The following is a 20397-nucleotide window of genomic DNA, read 5'->3' on the forward strand; positions in this document are numbered from 1 at the left end:
GAAGCGCCTTGGAATAGATTTCCTTACTTGCATGAAAAGTTCTTGAATGGTCAGTATGTAGTTTCTGGAAAGTCGGCACCATTACACGCAGTGGGCCCAGATATGAAACAATTCAACGAGCTCTAAAAAGTACGAGAGGAATAATTGGACAAACGCATAAAACTCAGTACGTCACTGAATGGCAACTGACCTATCACGAAGTTCTCGCCATTGCCAATGTTTGGAACAATCTTATAAATGCACAGGTAGTGAGTCACACAGAAACAGTTCATCATGAATTAACTGGGAAGCAAAGCCAATCGTTTGGTTCAGTTCATAATAGCAGAAGGTAATCCATTCAAATTTGATGGTTCTTTTATTTTACACAACATTGTGACCAAGCAAATTGTTTCTGAGGATGTGAGGGCGAAAAGTTTAGGTGTATTAAGAGATACAAGGAGTAACAATGAGAAATTTAGGAAAGAGCACTTCTTTACCAAAGAAAGGAAACTGACGGACAGAATTGAAAAAGTATATGTCCCCACCTTCGAAATTCTTATCACAAACAACGTAACTGTGACACCTGCCATAATCAAATCAAGGGATTCTGCACAGACTCAGAAGAAAATCACATTGCAAATGAAAGAGATTTGACAATGCAAGAAATACTCTCTCATGATCTCGTAAATTCAAGTTAGTTGTTTGAAGGTGATGCACCTTCGAGACCAACATACTATGAGCAAGTATCGCATTTGGAGAAAAAATCGACAAGAGTACCTCATTTCATCAAACACGGACTACTGTAGTTTTTGATTTCATGTCGCAGATAAGAATGTTGAAAATGTCAAATTTAATAACTTTGGGGAAGCAATAAACGCTGTTATTGAACGAACCACTAAAGTATGCTCAGCCAAAGAAATACACTTTATTTTTGACAGTTATTGTGACAATTCACTCAAAGAAAGTAAGAGAGTACGTCAATCAGACACTACCGGATCTATTCATCTCGCTTGCCTTCAGTCTCACACTCATATACCAATCCAAACTAAAATTCTGGAATGCCGTTCAAAATAAAATAATGCTGCAAGCATTAGCAAAAACAAAAAAAATGATACTTGAAAAACCTTCAACAGACTTAATTCTTGTTACAAGCGGAATGGTAATAAATGACAGTGCCCTTCCCGCTACCGTACGCATAAAAGGAAACGTAACTAATATTGAAATGCTCACATCAAAGATTGAAGAAGCCGACCAAAGAATTGTACCTCACACATACTAGGCACTTGAACGCGGCGCGCAGCGAGTTGTCCAATGATACTGATGTGGCTATTTTGTTACTAAGATATTTTGCAACCATGAGTAGTAAAGGGCTGAAACAATTGTAGGTAACGTTTGGGATGGGAGAAAAGAAATTTCATTCCTATTCACCACTTATATGATACACTTAGAGACAAAATGAGTAGCGTCGTCCTCAAGGCCCACATTCTCACTGGGAATGGCATTTTAAATAAAGTGGGTACAAACAATGCAGCACTGAATGCACAACCAACAAATTATCTTCTTCATTTTGCTGAAACAAGCAGTCTCTCAGTTGAAGACATGAGGAATGCAGAAACATATTTTACGAAAGTGTGGGCGAAATCGACAAAAGTAGAAACATTTTTATGATTTATGCTATGAACTTTATCGATTGAGCCCTAAACTCATCAGAGCTGCAACTCACTTCATCTACTATTCGAGGTCCCATTAAAAGTGCGTATTTGGTCATCGGAGAATCTCTGTTGTGATTAGAAAAAGAACATATTACTGAAAGACATGTGAAATTTGAATGGGTTTCCTGAGACCGAAAATGTGTTTCCGATCTTTACCAGATGCTGTATTGTGAGTGTGTTCTTGCAAAACAAACAATTGTAATCAATATGTATGTAAGAAATTTCAACTGTTGTGTACAATGTACTGTCTTTCTTACAAGCGCTGTGAAAATTCTCAGCTGTAAGTTACATACATTTTGTTTCAGACTTATAAATTTGGACTCATATTAGGTAATCTTTTATCTTTATTTGCAAAAATAAACTACTTTTAGTAATTTAAATAATAAGGTTGCTCAAATGTGAGGTATAAGATATGTACGGGAAAGACTTAAATTGTAAAAGGGTAACGCAGTGCTCTTTATGAAACCACTTCGTTTTATGTGTTGATATTGATATTTTATATTTTGACACAAAAAATAGCATAGATTAAACATGACAAAATAATATTAGAGACTAAATATTGTGGCTGCTAAAATGTTGTTTGTATGTGGGAAATATTGTAACAATACTCAGTTGTTTAGCCACATCAGCACCTTTTTTTAATGGTTCAATTTGTTTATATTAATGATATTTTGGACCATTAACAAATATTAATTCATAATGATACTAATAGCACAATATTTGATTTACTGCTTTTACATATATTTGTAAACGTAAAGCCATTTTGTATATTAACTTTGTTTATGAAATAAAGCCTTTTCAAAAAGACTAATTTTTTAATTTCTTATAATTTTGTTCAAATCTATTCGAAATAATCAAATCATGATTATAGTATTAGACACTAAGGTGCATTCGATATATCTTGTCCCGTACGTCTCATTTGCGTAATTATTATTTCAGAAGCCTTCAATGTTTGGTTGTTTTTAATGTTTGTGATATTGTAGCGTCGTTAGTTTACAACACTGAACAATAAGTGTGGTATTGTTTGTTTTCTTTTTAAATGTAGATTTGAATTTTGTAATAATCTGACATAGTGACTTTTTAAAAAAATACAACTTTGTGATGGATTGGCAACACTGTTAATATGTTGGTATTGAAGAGTACGCCAAAATGTGTCTCTCTTTGTGGTGAACAAATATAATTGAGAACTTCTTTTGATTCGGTTTGTGGTTTCCGAGATATTCCCGCGGATGAATTAAAATGGTCCACCCTGTATATACATAGTGTATCTTTTGTCTGTAATATATAAAATTCTTCAATATATAGCAATTTTATGGTAATATTTCACTTCCTTGATCTCGAAAAATAATGATTCGACACCAAAATCACTTTCCTAGGTGACTTAGTTCCTTAGTTATGCATGTTGGTTACTTATTTGGCGGCCATATTGGAAAATGGCGTCTGTGGAGATAAGCGACCATAATTGAGATGTCTACCCAAGAAAAAGTAGATAGCGATAGGTCGAAAAACACGATGCAACAATAAAACTCCGTGCACCCACAATTTTTTACGGGCATGTACTGTGGATCCAGGACTATTGATAGATGACCATGAATTTTGGCCAGGATATAAAGGAAAATTAGGAATCGCGTTTGTTGATGGAGGTGATAGTCAAAACGGAAGTATAGTACAACCTCGTTTATCCTGCCCTTGTTGATCCGGATCAGATTTGAAGACATTGTTTTTTTAATTTAATGATCACATAGATAATAATTTTTAACTATGATAACATAAACGTAACTATAAGTACGCTAACTATTTGTTTGTTTTTTATTTTGATTAACTGTACAGTTCCTGCATAGATTATACAACAAATTTATGACACTACTAAACATAAAATGCTTTTTGTCGAGTTTAAGGAAGCACTTCAGTGCTTCAGTGAAACGCCACACATGTTTGAAACAGAAGATAGTGGACCAATTCTTTGTTAAGAAATGACGTGAAAAGTTATCGTAATCAATATATATAATAAAAGTAAGTGTGGTTTGTCCGTGCGTGCCACAAAGGCTCCGAAACCAAAACCCGGAGACCCATGGGAGTTATATGGTGTTGTAGCCCTCTATCTCCCATCCATGAAGAAGATTTCGGTTTGGACCAGCAGGGGTCCTAGAGGGAGAAAATGCCCTAGCAACGGTGTTAGCACACTAAAAAAAAAAAGGGTTAAATTTTAGAATTATCAACAATCTTGAAAAATGTTACAGACTGTTATAGGAGTTTCCCAAAAATTCGAGAATGTTCTAGAATTCTCAGGTTATGTCTAGATGGTGGGAGCCAGACAACAGAACCTAACTTAACCGAATCCGAGCTACTACTACTATTTGTACTACTACTAGCACTACTTACTATTGCTACCAACTATCACTACTACTGTTTGTACTACTACTACTACTATTTGTTTTACTATTACTACTGCTACCACTATTACTATTTGTACTACTACTACTAAAGGCTGCCTCCGATATCTAAACACAATTAGCTCTGTGGTGCCACTGAAGTTTATGTGTTCCAGGGTGAGTATCGCCATGCGCCAACACAAAAAGAGTCTATATAGAGTAGCGACACTATTTCCACAAAGAAACGTGTTTCAGAGTTACGGTAAGAATTACTTATTCAGAAGCATAATTAACTAAAATTATAGATTACTGAAAAACAACTTTTCTGGGAGGTACATTGACAGAAAGTTAAATACATGTCAGTTTCATCTTCAAATTACTTAATGCTCTTCGGTACCAGTGTGCTCAAATAGCACCAAAGAAAGTGAACAGGCAACGATGGAACGGAATCTGAGCCATTACATTTATTTACAAGTTTGTTTAAAAGAAACAGATATAATGTGTAGAGACATCGTTGAAAATACAATGATATTTCAGAATTATCACAAAGTAACTAAAATGCTCGTTCTTCGCACATGGAAAATACTTTTATAGGAAATGAATTCTCTCTATAAATTGGAAATTAAACATATGCCAAGGAAACTTTCAAAATATAAGATCGGATCAAGGAAAAGTGAAACTGCCAGACAGTTAATGGTATGCCAGTGATATGTTTAAAACGTAACAAGTAAAAGTAAATTGTTAAAGGTAAAACTTAGTCTAATATAAATAAAATGAAGAGTTTGATCGTGTGTCTGTCTGTCTACCTGTGTGCGACCTCGGGACCAGACGAGTAGACCCAGAGTTACCAAATTTGGGTCACGGGTACCTTGGTCCAGGTCCCAGACCAAGACGAAGCGTTTTTTGAAATTTCGAACCAGGGGGTCTCAGGGGGTTGGGCATTTATCGGGACATGTAAAAGAAGTAGAAAATGACCGATATTAGTGTCAAATTCATAGTTTTTGCGGTCGTTGAGATCAATAGTAGAATTCTGATCGCATTAACTTCCAAATTCACCCCTTCGGCTGCGGGCCGGGGGTCACCGCGGGCCTGGGATAACGAGACGTAAAAATAATCCAAAATGACCAATATTAGTGTCAAATCCATAGTTGTCGCGGTCGCAGAGATCAATGGTGACACTTTCATTAGCGATGTCTTTCAAATTCAGCTACCACTGTATGCGGACCGGAGGTCATCGGGGGAAGGGGGGAAGGAGGATACAGACATGTAAAAATAATCCAAAATTACCGATATTAGTGTCAAATTCATAGTTTTTGCGGTCGCAGAGATCAATGGTGAAACTCAAGAAAGTGTTTACTTTTAAATTTAGCTCCCATCAGCTAAGGAACGGGATCCACACTAAAGAGGGTGCCGAGACACGTAAAAATAATCTAACCGATATTTGTGTGAAATCCATAGTTTTGTCTACATTCACGTTGTTTTTTTTTTTTTTTGTTTAGTAGTAGATGGTTTTATTGTGTAAAAAAAAAACAGGTTAGTTAATGGTTGTATTTAGTATAAACCGTGTTTACTATTGAAGTCATCCCAATGGAAATACATCTACTTTGTCAGATATGCATTGACATAAAATAGATCCAATTTTACAAATGTTTAATTTTTCTTTCTTTGTTCAGTTTGTTTACAAAGATATTTTATCTGACCCGTGCGAAGATCTGCCATAACAGCTAGTAAACAATAAGTGTGCTTGTGTAAGAATTTGGTTTGTTTATTACTCATATTACCTCGATTATCTGGATTGCTTTGGTCATAGTTAGACGAGGAAAACGTGGTTCTATTGTAATAAAAGTCAATCATTTCCGGTTTTTATATCGATAACTATAGAGCTGAAACGGTAATAGATAGCAAGAAACCTGCAATCGATTAAGCATCCCATAGAAACACTTCATTCCCATTCTCAACTCTCTACTAAAACCTGAAGTGGTAGATATCCACAAGAATTTCAAGTTTCAATATTGATCTCCATACAGATAAAAACTATACGAGATAGTGAGAAGTGTTTTTTATAAATCAATTTAGCGTTAGACATAGAATAGATATCAGCTTCTCTCCTCATCCTATTTTCAAACCGGAAGCGGCAAAATCAACTATATCTAGTATTAACGTTGATCACTATAGATCTTTCCATTTTGATTTGAATTCAGGGTCCCTTTCAGCAATGAAACGTAGACCTATATCTTAATGGAGGATCCAAACCACATGAGCCTCGCTGGAAATCAAAGCCAGGTTTTCTGCGCCAAGGGTGGGTTTATAATCCACATAGACACAATAGAGATTTCGGTCACTATAGAGTAAAAGCGGTAACATATAGCGAGAAGCGGTTTTCAGTAATCCATTAAGCTTCTCAGGAATATATTCCATCTTCACTCTATTTTCTCTACCAAAACTAGAAGTGGTATAAATCCACCAGCCCTTCCGGTTTGAATTTTAATTGAGAAAATATCAGGCCATATTAACCAGACTTTATCACGTAGTAAAGCACGATAGTACTACTAGTTGCAATCTATAAATTAAATCTAATTTAAATTATATTAATGAAACATAATTTTAACAAATGGATATTTAAATAAACCCAAAGAGGAACGCACAAATTTAAACATTAAAATCCTTGTAATATCAAATAAAATAGAATATTCCCCATAAAAATCATTAAGCTGACAAGCAAAGATGGTACAAGTTCTGAACAACGTTAATGACAAAAAAAAAAAAAAATATTTTCAACGTGCTATTTTTGAGGTAAGAATTTAATATTGCTTCAAAAGAGTAGAGTATTGGAAAGAATTCCCATCTCGTGCGAATTGTCCTAAGTACGGTTTGCCACAATTCAATGTTCGTGTAATTTGCCACAGCATTATTATTATTGAATTATCTTATGTCATTATTATAAAGAGTGACACATAATTGAGCAGTAGATAAGGGTTGCCAGACAACTACTAATAACAATCATGTCCTTTATGCTAATTATAAATAGAAACGAATTGTAACAAACACTGTATTGGACGCTTGTTTCGCAGTTAGCATCACAGATAAGTTTGTTAAAAGCCCGCCAATTGCGTCTTTGTGCTTGATTGTGTAGTGTGAAATCCTCTACTTCAGCTGCGCTAGATGCCTCTATATACTTTATTCACACAGTGTCAGTGATGCACTCCAGATCGTGGAAACCAGATCTTGTAAAACCCAATGTTAGATTACAGACACGTTTCAGAACATGAGTGTCCCAGCAGATGAGATGTTCAGGTTGTCACAAAGTCAGGTTCTAAGCTATTCAGAGAGATTATCTCGGAATAGCTACTTAATAGAGTAAATCCGTTAACAGATTAAAGGATAACGGTAACTTTAACGGTGGCTACTTATAGGATAACGAGTAATCTTATATCCCATACACATATGCAAACTTCTGATTTTTGCAATATGTAGGTAGAACGATTACTCGGCCGAGCTTTTATTGGTTATGTGATTTCTTAATTTTTATTTATCTTCATTAACATCTTAACAAGTAGCGACTCCTTTAAGTGGTTACATACATCACATATCCCATACATGTAGATCTAAGCAAATGTTTGAATGCTACTTTCCGCAATAGACAGCCAAAGCGATTATCTCAGTCGAATTCGTTATTAAAGTCGGTCCGTTAACACCTTAACGGATAACTGCGACATTAACGGTGGCAATCGATAGCTCATATGGCATACATGTGAGTGAAATTTTAAATTCTGCTTTTAGCAATAGATTCTAGGGCGATTATCTCGGACGAGTTCATGAATGAAGTCAGTCCGTTAACATCTTAATGGATAATCGGTTAACTATAGGCCTAGCTATATATATCCCATATATGTAATATAAGCGAATTTCCGATTTCTGCTTTCTGTAATAAATAGCTTCAGTGATTATCTTGGGCAAATTCGTTAATGAAGTAAGCCCGTTAACATCTTAACGAGCAACATCAACTTTAACGGTAGCAATCTATATCCCCTGTGCCATACATGTAAGACAATTTTTGAATTCTCGTTTCTGCAATATATATCAAGAGTGGTTATCTCGCTCGAATTCGTTAATGGAGTTACTCCGTTAGTCTTAGTGGATAACGGCGACTTTAATGGTGGTTATCTATAGCCCATTCGTGTAGCCTAAGCAAATTCTTGCTTTTTTTTTGCAATAGTTTGCTAGAACAATTATTTTGGCTTAGTTCTTTAATGGAGTCAATGTAGCGGGTAACGGTAGTTATCAATATTCCATACATTTCAGAAAAAAAATATTCTGTTTTTGCTAATAGATAACTAGTGTGATAGCTCTGAGTTTGTTTATGCATTTAGCCTAAGAATTTTAGGCGAAGAAAGTCGAATCGACCTAACAATTTAGGAGATAGAGACTTCGTATATTTGTATATTAGCTCATACCCATGAAAATACTAAAAGTACCCTAGAATCCAACTTCTGCTCCGGCCACCATTTTGGAAAACTGCGGCTAATTTATGTTTTATGGGAATTACTTGAAAACCGTTACAGATATAAAAAAAAATTCAAGAGACAGCAAGTTCTTCATAAAAAACAAATATTTTTATATATAATATATTTCTGAAGGATGAAAAATAAAAAGGTTACGCAAGATTGAAGATCACAGATCATGAATGCTATTGAATTACTGCAAAATTCAAATAGATTTTTCTAGTAGAATTTTTACTATTATGAAATATTTTTCTTACCAGGATAATTTAGCCCTCAGAGAAATCCAGTAATGAATTCTCACAATTTTTTCCCTGACACTGTTCAAACATCGCTGAGCACAATACTGAATGTACAAACTCGCATCTTCTTGTAACTAACAGAATATCATTTCAGGACTTTGAAAGACTTACAACATAAGTTTACTTTTCCATAAGGCGGACTGACAGATTTTGGTCTGGAATTTTAACGTAGATGTGCATTGAACAGATTTTAATGCGTATCTTTAAGATAATTAATGGACTTACGCATGGCCGAGGAATCACAAATTCTACTTTTCAGAGATGGGTTTCATCAACTCCAGCATGTACTGAAATAGCTGAAGCGTTAATGGATTTCACTAGAATTAATGTAGCAAGTATACATCATAATACAGAATTGAGAAAATCTTGTCAGTGAAGAGATTCCAAAGACTTTCTGCCATTTGTAAGCTGGTTACGAGAACATAACCCATTTGGTCAATCCACAGGACACTTGCTGAATCTTTCAAATGGGCTGGTAGCAGACTCATTAATTACATGCGACATGGTACTGGAAATTGGGACAAACACAATGAAATCACTTGTAAGGAGTAATATTTGCGATGTTCGTATGCAACAGAAGAAGAAAATAGTTCCTTCATTGAAACTTAGATTAGGTACAATAAAAATAAGCCATGATACTGTTATATTGAAATTCGCACAGGAACTCTTCGACAGAATGGTACGTCTGGGCAAAAGCAAAACAGAACGGAAAGCATACTTTGAGTATGAACTGACAAGCATGCCTCCATCATTATTGATTTATCACTGTTACTAAACGACAACAAATCTTCCATTCTAAATGCTTTTCATGTCAAAGTGGGACTCCAATTTATCATGCAATTCCTTCTATGTTTTGATAGGGGAAATTTACAATGTGTGGTTTGACCAAAACCAGCTACGTTTGGTGAAATATTTGACGTGTATGTAACACATATTGAACGCCATTATGGTAAAAATTGTACAGTGGTGTTTATAGCTATCCAGATAAAGAAACAACAAAATGAGCAGAGCAGTATCGACTAAACGATCTTCTCGAGACATCATTTTTGAAGATTGCAAACAGAAACAACAAACGAGCTCTCATTCAATTTCTAGTGCATGCTTTGAAAGCCAAAGGCTACACTGTTCTACAGGCAGACAGTGATGCAGATACACTCATTATTAGAACTGCTCTGAATCAAGTCCATAGTAATACACTAGCTGAGAAGAATGGGTTCAGTGTGTATCATGTGAGGCCTGGGCACACACAGAATGTGTCGGTGTGGAAGGGGACTTTTACATATGTGATTAGTGTATTGATTTAGACTGAATGTGTAATTCCATAGCGATATTCCCTCTTAATGTTTACTTAACTTACAAAACACCCATTCGTATGTAGACTATTTAGAACTGTGAATTGTGCCTAATACCATGATAAGATTATTTCTATCAGCACTCATTTCTACTTTTAATAAGCAAAGTATGGTGCAGATCTAATAGCATCTTACAAGTAAACCTACTTTTGTGCGTAACAGAATTTATACAATAATATCAAAATACAAAGTTAAAAATATATCTTCTTTTGATTTTGCAACATAATAATTTTCTGAAAGTATGTCGGGTTTGGGGCTAGATTTCTAAAAATATGATTTCGGAGACAATTGAACAAATCGTCATAATTGTTGTAATAAATGGCAATTTTTAAAACTTATTACATAATTTTATTGAGTAGTGTTGTTGGTTTAAAGAAATATATTTACTACGTAATCGCGCTCCTTCAGTTTAGCTTTATGAAGCAAAAGAAAATGGTATGTCGGTTTTGGTGCTTTTCCTCTCTCTCTCTCTCTCTCTCTCTCTCTCTCTCTCTCTCTCTATATATATATATATATATATATATATATAAAAATCTTCCCCTCCCCTTCCTTAAGTTACACCGTCAAAGTGAAATTATAAAATCCATCCCAGGTCCGAACCTCAGTATGTTGAAAATTTGATCGAGATCGGTCGAGTGGTTCTTAAATCACAAACACAGTCACTTTCATTTATATATATATATATATATATATATATTCTTTTGTATCTGATTAATCCTATTGTGCACTATCGTCTTGGTATGTCATAATCAAAGTTTGATTAGTGTATATTTGTTAGTGTGAGATATGTAATTAACTATGTGAGTGATTCAGTGTCAGTGTGTGATTAATATGTAGCATAGTTATTTTACACTAATATAAGTATTTAAAAATTATTTTTCACGACCTTTTTTTTACATTACACATGAAGGTTTACTTTACACCCACCTGTTTCATTTTAGTCAGCTCAATAAGATCAATCGATTGGTATATGCCTCATCTTCGAACATTTTTTCCATTAAGCACTAATAATATTGTAAAATTTCCAACGCTGTAATAGATCAGTAATTTTTTAACTTGTTACTTACACATTATATAGAAAAACATTGTAGTGCGTAAGTCATATAGATTAGTCCACCTCTTTAAGCAACTCACGTCCACTTAATCCCTTTCAATCGAAGTTCAGAACAGAAAGTTCGTGGTATAGATCAATATCCTGTAATTGAGGACCGGCGCTCGGGCTTTGTTAATCAAAATTTTCCTTTGTTTGAAGTTTGTCCCGTTAAGTACACACTAGAATGGCATTGTGTAGCCTTTATTCCCTGTACTCACATAACGAACGCTTAGAAACGAGAGCGTTAAATATCAAAGCTTTAAACGAGAAAGAGGTTCCACAAACTCTTTCTCCTACTTTCTTTTTTCAAATGAAAAGAAAAGAGCTCCAGTGGTAATTTGACTCACGATACTAGATCATACAAAGTCAGATAATACAAAAGACCACAAAATGATTTTCTTCTCTGCACACAATTATGATATAGTGTGTATACAGAATTTAATATGTTGTTCAATTGTCTTTCTTTCGTTAAAAATACAATAAATCACACATACTAGTTAGAAACGTAACAAATATGTTACCATGTACTCAAAAATTCTACAACATTATTGTTAGCGTAAAACAGAAAAGGGTTTCAAAAGATGAGGCACATACCAATCGAAGACACATAAATCTTTAGTACAAAACGATAAAGGTAAGTGTAAAATGCTAATACGTACGGGGAGAGACGTAATTCTCTGTAATTTGGAAAGATTCTAAGTTAATCTGGTAACGCGACAGTAGACTCTACCATCCAGCGAACGTAGATAGTCAGCTGGAGGACATATTATACTTACCCTTGCCTATAGGGGGATAGCCTGCCAATTGGAAATGTGGTTATTGTACGGCGTATAATCTGTACGTACAGCAGTACGTTCAGTATGTTGCTGAGAGATGAGATCAACCAGGAAGTCTACGCGCGAGAGGTTTACGCTCTACCACGGAGTCACTGCAGCTCATAATGAGAAGCAAAGAAAGGAGTTATAGGCTATTGTGTTATATGTCAATAATGGGAAGATTATAAATCATGGTTATATTATTCATCATAGAACAGTATATGGGAAATAGACACACAACATCACCAGTAGCGACTGTGTCAAGTGCAACCTATGTTAACCTGGAACTTACGGAGCAAGTGGGCGACAATAGAATCCGTCGTGCAACGAACATAGAGAGTCAGACAGATTGCATATCGTATTTACCCGCGCCTTTATTAGAGGATAGACTGCCAATTGGAGAGTGTGGATCTGTACGGCATATAATATGAGCGTATAGCATGACGCTGGGTATTGGAAAAACTGTTAGGTGAGGCTGAGATCAACCAGGGAGCAAAAGCTCGAGCTTTCAGGCACTGTGGTTCACAATGAAAGAGGTAAAGAAACAAGTAGTTCTAGGCCGTAGTACGTTATATACCGAGAGCGGAAATATTACATATAAGCTATAACCTATTGTAAGCTGTATTGTTTATTACAAAACAGAATATGGGAAATAGACACTCGGCAACTGATAGCAAATATTTATCTGTGTCAATGGCAATTTCATAATCATAACTTAGAGAGGGATTTCTTCCGTGCTGGTAACAGCGGGAAGGAGGAGGTAGATGTAACTAACTATCTACTGTGTTTATAGATTACTGCCAAGGACATTGTACTAGGAGTTACATGAAGTACGAATACTGTCTACGATTTTTCGATCCAATCATTATCTCGCGCATCCTGCCAATCTGTCCGGATATTTCAATTTTTATATGCCACAGTGGTACGACTGTACTTTCTGTTCAAACGCCTTTTCCATACGTCCACCATCTGCACTAACAGCATTCTAACAGCTCGTATGTACTGCCACTTCAGGGTGTAAGGTTCACTCCGTAATTGGTCTTGGATACGGATAACAAACATGATTCATTGCGGTTTCAGCAAATATTCTAAAGTGTCAGATTACAACTAATCTCTCCAGTCAGCAAAAATCAATCTATTTTCTCAGGGTAAGTTTCAAGAAAAATTCTGAAAAAGCGAATTCTCTCTAAAACCTAACACATCTACTAAAGCGTAACTAATACTGAAATCCACTCATCAAGCTTCTTTATTATGATCACTATCAAGACAACAGTATACAATAGGTTAATAAGACCTCTGTCTCTTTACGCACACAAACACACACACACACACATACACACACACACACACATATATATATATATATATATATATATATATATATAGAGAGAGAGAGAGAGAGAGAGAGAGAGAGAGAGAGAGAGAGAGAGAGAGGAGCATTAGCATTATGATTAACACTTAAATTTTACATTTTAGTTTAACTATAATACGGAGCAAAGGTGAGACATATATAAGTCGATAGATGACATCACTCTGAACAAAATGACATCTGACTTAAATGTTATTGATACTTTTCGGTGAATCGAGACAAACGGATTTTTATGGCAAGAAAAAAGACTGTTATGCATGTTGATTTTTGTCAATAATATCTATAGCGTTTATTCTGCTAGATTATTTATTTGTCAGAAAAATAACGTAACTTTTTAAATTAAACAAAACTAATTAGGTATTTTAACAATTGTAATTCTTTTTATTCAAAATACGTCCCTTCCGAATCAATGCACCGCTGGGCACGTTAAACCAATGCTAGCATAGAGTTTTTAATGTCCTTTTTTGAAATCGTCTCAATGACTGCCGTCACGACAGACTGGACGTGTGTAACATTGTTTTATTTTGGGAATAGGCAATAGTAACGCGGCAATAAATCAGGCGAATAAGGAGGATGTTGAAGCACACAGATTTCTTTTTTAGCCAAAAAGTCGCGAACTGCGACGGTGCTGTGACGTGGTGCATTGTCGTGCAATAAAGACCAAGTGCCTAGCGCTCTTTGCTCGGGACTTATGAGAACGATTCGCTTCCACAAACGCTCCATAAGATCCAGATAATATTCACCAATAACAGTTTGACCCTGTTGAATGAATTCCCAAAGTATAATACCTTTAGAATCGTAAAAACAAATCAACATTGCCTTCTCACGTTACTTTTGAAAACGTATTTTTTTCGCTTTCGGAGAAGCTGTGGACTTACACGTAGCACTTTGGCGTTCTGTTTGCGGGTCGTCTAGAAGCACCAAGTCTCATCACCAGTTATTTATTTATTTATTTATTTATTAAGTCTTATTTTACATGGCGAAGTTAAGGCTAATGTCTTGTCTCCCACTTGACCATGCAATACAATAGTTTCATGATTATAAATGCAATAATAAAATATGTATAAAATATATAAAATGCTCCTAATCATACGCACACACACACACACACACACATCACATCACATCACATGCACAGATAGATTACTTAGATTACTAGAAATAACTACATAATATAGTAACATACATTTAGTGAACAGAAGAAATAAAAGGCAGGAGGTATAAAAATCAGCTTTTTTTTTTTTTTTTTTTTTTTTTAGATATTAGTAAGCTTTGATAGACTTATGGAGGATCTGATCAACCGAATCCTTAAATAGGTTGACTGACTAAGATTGTCTTGTACTGAAAGGAAGGACATTCCAAGCACGGATAGTGGATGCGAAGAACGCTTTCGAGTAGAATTTTGAAGAAGGTAGGGGAAGAAAAAGGAGTTTATTTACATTTGGTCTTGTGTTGTGGTCGTGATGAGCATTTAGTGGTTGCAAACGTTGAAATAAGTAGGAAGGTTGTTGAAAGCGAAAAGTCTTAAAGAGAAGTGTGAGTCGATACAAATCACGTCTTTCGGCAAGTTTCAAGAGGCCCAGCTTTCTGTAGAATGGAGCTAAATGATTTGATCGTTTGAGATTATAGGCAAATAGTATACAGGCATTTCGGATATGTTGCAAATGGTACGCTAATTCTTCATTTAAGTCTGATAGAACTACATCACAATATTCAAGGTGAGGGAATATTTGAGATTTTACAAGTAGTAGCTTTGTTTCAGTGAGTAGAATTTTCTTTAGTCTAGTGAGAGAATGCAAAGACCAGAACGCTTTCTTACATGCAGCGTTTAAGTAAGGTTTCCACTCAAGCAATTGATCTATTATTACACCAAGATTTGTATTAGTTTCAGAATGCAATAATTGTTCCATTTATCTCTACTGTTGGTATATTCGAACGGTGCAATGTATAAGTCGTTTAGAGGAGACACAAATACACTTCGATTTAAGTAGATTTATGGTTAACCCATTTTCATTGACCACAAGTAAATGCGGTGCAAATCATCATTCATTTGTTCAATTAAATTGCTCAAGTTTTCGGGTAGACATGAAATATATATTTGGAAATCATCTGCATATAGGTGATGCTTACAGTATTGTAAGACAGAAGGAAGGTCGTTAATGTACAGACAGAATAAGAGAGGGCCAAGGACATTTCTTTGAGAGACGCCGTGAGTGAGATTCCGCAGGGCAGAAGAAGTATCGGCTACGGTTACAAATTGCTTCCGTCCCTGTAGTTAATTTTTGAACCATTTCACAGCACCATCGGAGAAGTTAAATTTCGTCGCCAATTTATGGAAGAGAATCTTATGTATAATTGATTGAAAAGCTTTAGAGAAATCTAATAGAGCAAGAACAGTTACCTGCTTTGTATCCATAGCTACTCTAATGTCGTCAGTGATATAAGTAACAGCTGTAGCAGTATTGTGGTACTTTCTGAAGCCTGATAGAAACGGATGAAAAAAAAAATGTATTTCATTAGATAGGTTCGAATTTGATCACTAACAATATATTCTAATGCCTTTGAAAGAGCAGGTAAAATACTAATTGGCCGAAAATCATTAATACTTGTGATATTATTATTATTATTATTATTATTATTATTATTATTATTATTATTATTATTATTATTATTATTATTATTATTGGAACGGTAGGACTTCAGCTGTTTTCCAAGCAGATGGAAAAGTGCCTTTCATAAAACAACGGTTGAAAATATTAGTGATGAGTTTTAGTATAAAAGGCAAATTTTTTAAAATAAATTTAATACTAATTTGGTCAGCTTCAATAGCATTTGATTTTATTCTATTGATGGACTGTTTGAGGACCAACACATTAAAAAGAAAAAACGTTTTCTGTACATTCTGGACTCTCATCATATATAATTTTAGATTCAATATTACTTAAAAACTTAATGTCACAAAAATTGTTATTAAGATCATCTGCAGTAAATTTATTGTTAGCCATATTTTATTTCATACTGCTCTTTATGTCTAATATATTTAACTTTTTTCACAAAATTTTTGAGTTACCAGAGCTGTTTGCTAGGTTCGAGGCAAATTCCATTTTGGATTTCCTAATTAAGTGTATACATCTATCTCGTAAAGTTTTATATTTTTTAAAACAGTCGTCAGCCTGTACTGGATTATCTTTACGAGCTTTCGTGTATTGTCTATAAGAGGAATAGCGTTTAGCAATTAAATTTAGAATTTCTTTAGTTATCCACGGGGAAGAAGGTCGCGATATTTTGCGTTTAATGAGTGGAGCATGCTTATCAAGTAGTGTTGATATCGCGATCACAATTGCCAGTTACAATCGATACCAGGATTGTTCTGTTCCATATGGATCTATTAATTATGTCCTTGCAATGTTCAACGCGGGCAAATTTTTGATTGTCAGTTAAGGTGTGCGGAACAAATCGAGCACAGACTTCCCGTTTCTTTAAATCTTTTGTCAAAATTTCGTGAATCATGTCTTTAATCGTATTTAATTCCTCCGCCATCCCTCTCACAGTCGAATTCACATCGTAGGCGATCATTTCTCACACTTGTTCCACCAACTCATCGCGATTTTTTTTTATCTGGCTGGTCTTGGACCGCCTTCCAAGGACCCATGACAGTCCCGAAATCACGAATACCACTCGAACACACATGTACGAGATAAGCACTCATCACCATGCACTTGTTTAACCATTTCCATTGGTATTGCCTATCTGCAAATAAAATTTAATATTGGCTCTCTGCTCCATCGTGCTTTTGTGACGAGGTGACATCAGATACACTTACTTTTCTTGGTACAACTTGACACTCCGTTAATCGATTCTCATGGTTGTGATCTCGTTTAGTTGAGCAGATATCCAGCTTTCCGATAATATGATGCTTCAATAGATGGAGCTGGTGGTTATCTGTAAAGAAAAAAGTTTCGTTACTTTTTTGACATACTGTATATGTACTATATATTATTATATTCTATGCTATGTAAACTATTTACTGATAACTAGTAGATTGCATCAGTAGATTGCGTTTGTCTTCCTCAACGGTTCAACACATACTTCTAATACTGGGACATACAACAATTACATCACTTCGACATCACGCTCACTTATTTCGACGTCACGCTCACTCGATCTAACGCTCGTATCAGCATCTCAAAACCACGCTCACTCGATCTAACGCTCGTATCAGCGTCTCAACACCACGCTCATTCGACCTCCCTTTCACAACACCAATCTGACATTACGTTCACTCGACCCAACACTCACATGCTCATTCAATCTCACGCTCACTGCGTATAGTTGAGTTTAAATTAAAACTGGAAAAAGGGGGCCGTTGCCACAGCAACCACTGTTGCCATAACAACGAATCCTGTCACCGTTCGTCAATCTAAGACTGATTGAGGAAAAAGGGCAACAAATGTGATGCACAGAATAAGTCGTGAGTGGGAATCCTTCACCCCTGGTGGGGATGTTCATGAAGCTATCAGCTTATGTCTAATTACGTTGGAATATATTAGCCGTTTCTTAATTTTGAACATACTAGATTCGATCGAAACGAGAAAACTTTTTATCGGACTTCTAAAGAGAATGAAATAAAATAACTAAATACATGACCGTGTTTATTACATCTAGGATTCCCAGTCACGACCCCCTTTTCAGTTTTATTAAAAAAAATAGAAGAAGAAGATGAAAAAGGAAAAGGAAAATAGAAGAGGAAAGAGGTAAAGTAAGAAGGTAATAAAAAGGAAACTGTTACTGCATATTTTGAAAAATATGGTAAAGAAAGTGAATAATTATCGAATTCCAATAGCTATTGGGTTAATATTTGGTATTCAGGTGATTAAGGGTAGACACATGTTAACCCATACATCCCCGATCTAGATCCATTTAACCCCAACTACCAAATTATCCCAATCTAGCTCGGAGATAGATGAGAAAGTTTAGTTTTACCGTTTATTTAATATTTCCAGAAGTTTTAGACTAATATTCAATATTTGAAAAATGAACGACGCAGTTGATGGCATGTTAGAAACGACCACAGAAAGGAAAAAAAAAAATCAGAGTATCACATATGTGTCGAAGATTTTGACTTTCACAGTTCTCTCATGATGATCATTCGTTCAGGCTACTTCAGTCCTTTTTACTTCCTTCATAGAGCCAACTTAAGTTAGTATTAACATTCAATGAGTTCAATTGATAACTACCAATAATTATAATAAATTACACATGTATGACAAGATAATTGGTGCACTTAATACTAAACCTACATTTCACTCACACACACATTCATACAGGACAATGTATACTTCGGGTTGTATTTGGTTGAATTAAACTAACCTAACTACATTGCTATAGACATTTATTACATTTCAATAGAAGAAGATTTAGTTTAACATAACAAAAAATTTAATACATGAAAAGAATGTTTCATAAACATGCACAGAAATTCGCTACTTGCAACAAGATCAAATAACACATTTCCCTTTTTATATGTATATTAAAAGTTGAATTACATGAAAAAGAATTAAACCAAAGACGAAACAAGAAAAAAGAAGAAAAAAAGAAAAAAAAACTTCAAGGGTCAAGATATATTTAAAATTCATTGCAATGAATACATATCGTTGCAGGCAGAAGAGAAAAAATAATTGGTTAATCATTCAAAAAAAAAAAAAACACTTTAGTAATATTTTATTGAGTCTTTGTCTCAATAGGAGACATATCGACAGTTTTATGAGTCTTTGTTTTTACGTCGATAATAGCTCCTTTTTCCAACTCTCTTTTTACGCACTGTGGTTTGTGTCCATGAGAGTATTCAATTGTTTTTGTTTTAACTATAGACAACTAATTGCTTCATATCACATATATTTATATCTATATTTCTCATTTCGTCACTCGACGCACTTGATCTAAAATTTCAAAGTTTGTCAATATTAAAGAAAATTTATCAAATCCAGTCACAGATATTGGGAACATATTTCCATATTCCGGTATTCACATTAAATTATTAAACAGATTTCAGTTCGTTGAATTTAAGATCACTAATTTTTTTTTCTTAGTATAGATCTTGTAGTCAAAAGATTCTAAATGTTGAATAGTTTGGTTTCTGATCGCAGGGGAAGGATTTGTTTCATGGTTTACTGATGGAAAAAGTCGTTGGAGGGGCGCACTGTTTCGTAGGTTGCTAATTTCACTCGCAAAGTAAATTTGGGTAAGGATTAGGGTTATTCTTATTTATCTTACGACCCGCTACTTGTTTTATTCACATGCAGTAGTTAACATTATATTCCACTTTAATAGTTACAAAAATTAATAACAATTCAACAAAAAGTAATTTATGACAATTTACGCGGGAATACTATATATCACAAATAGTTAGTTAATACCGGGTGTCAAAAATCTATGGCAACCTAACAAGACCAGGGTAAATATCGAGCCCATTACATACATACTCGCATATATATATATATATATGTATTCATATTAATCAATACAATAAATTTCACTTTAATATCTATCTTAATATTTCGTCGACGTTTAAATTCTACATCACCGTTCATATTCGACAAGTATTCATATTTTATAAATATTTATATTTATTTGGCTCAAAGACAAAACAAAAACCCTGACTATCAAAATTCACCTTTTTTCCTTCATAAGGTTGCAACATTGTATTTTATATGAATAAACCCGATAATCAATAATCATTTTCAATTTACTAAAGATCCGCGTATATATACAAAAAAAATAGCTGGTGTTATTTAATAAGTTGACATAAGAAGTGGAAAATGCAACAAATAGAGCAGGCACGTAACTCTTAAAACTATGTAAGTACATATATATATGTATATACAAAAAAAAAATCAATGTTATT

General features: G+C 34.7%; 1 long non-coding RNA gene across 6 annotated transcripts in view; it reads right to left on the reverse strand.

Annotated features, from left to right (window-relative positions):
• Positions 1 to 20397, reverse strand: part of LOC145683448 (uncharacterized) — a 1457912-nt gene that overhangs the window by 315961 nt on the left and 1121554 nt on the right. For 2 of the 6 annotated variants that reach the window (XR_014131099.1, XR_014131101.1), the window contains one exon: positions 16317 to 17435. The exons of the other annotated variants lie outside the window; for them this stretch is intronic. This is a non-coding gene — a long non-coding RNA (uncharacterized LOC145683448). Of the gene's footprint in view, positions 1 to 16316; positions 17436 to 20397 lie in introns of those variants that run through there. 6 annotated transcript variants of the gene reach the window in all.

Source organism: Thermobia domestica, chromosome 4 (assembly GCF_964235325.1).
Source record: "Thermobia domestica chromosome 4, izTheDome1.hap1.1, whole genome shotgun sequence".
Taxonomy (NCBI): domain Eukaryota; kingdom Metazoa; phylum Arthropoda; class Insecta; order Zygentoma; family Lepismatidae; genus Thermobia; species Thermobia domestica.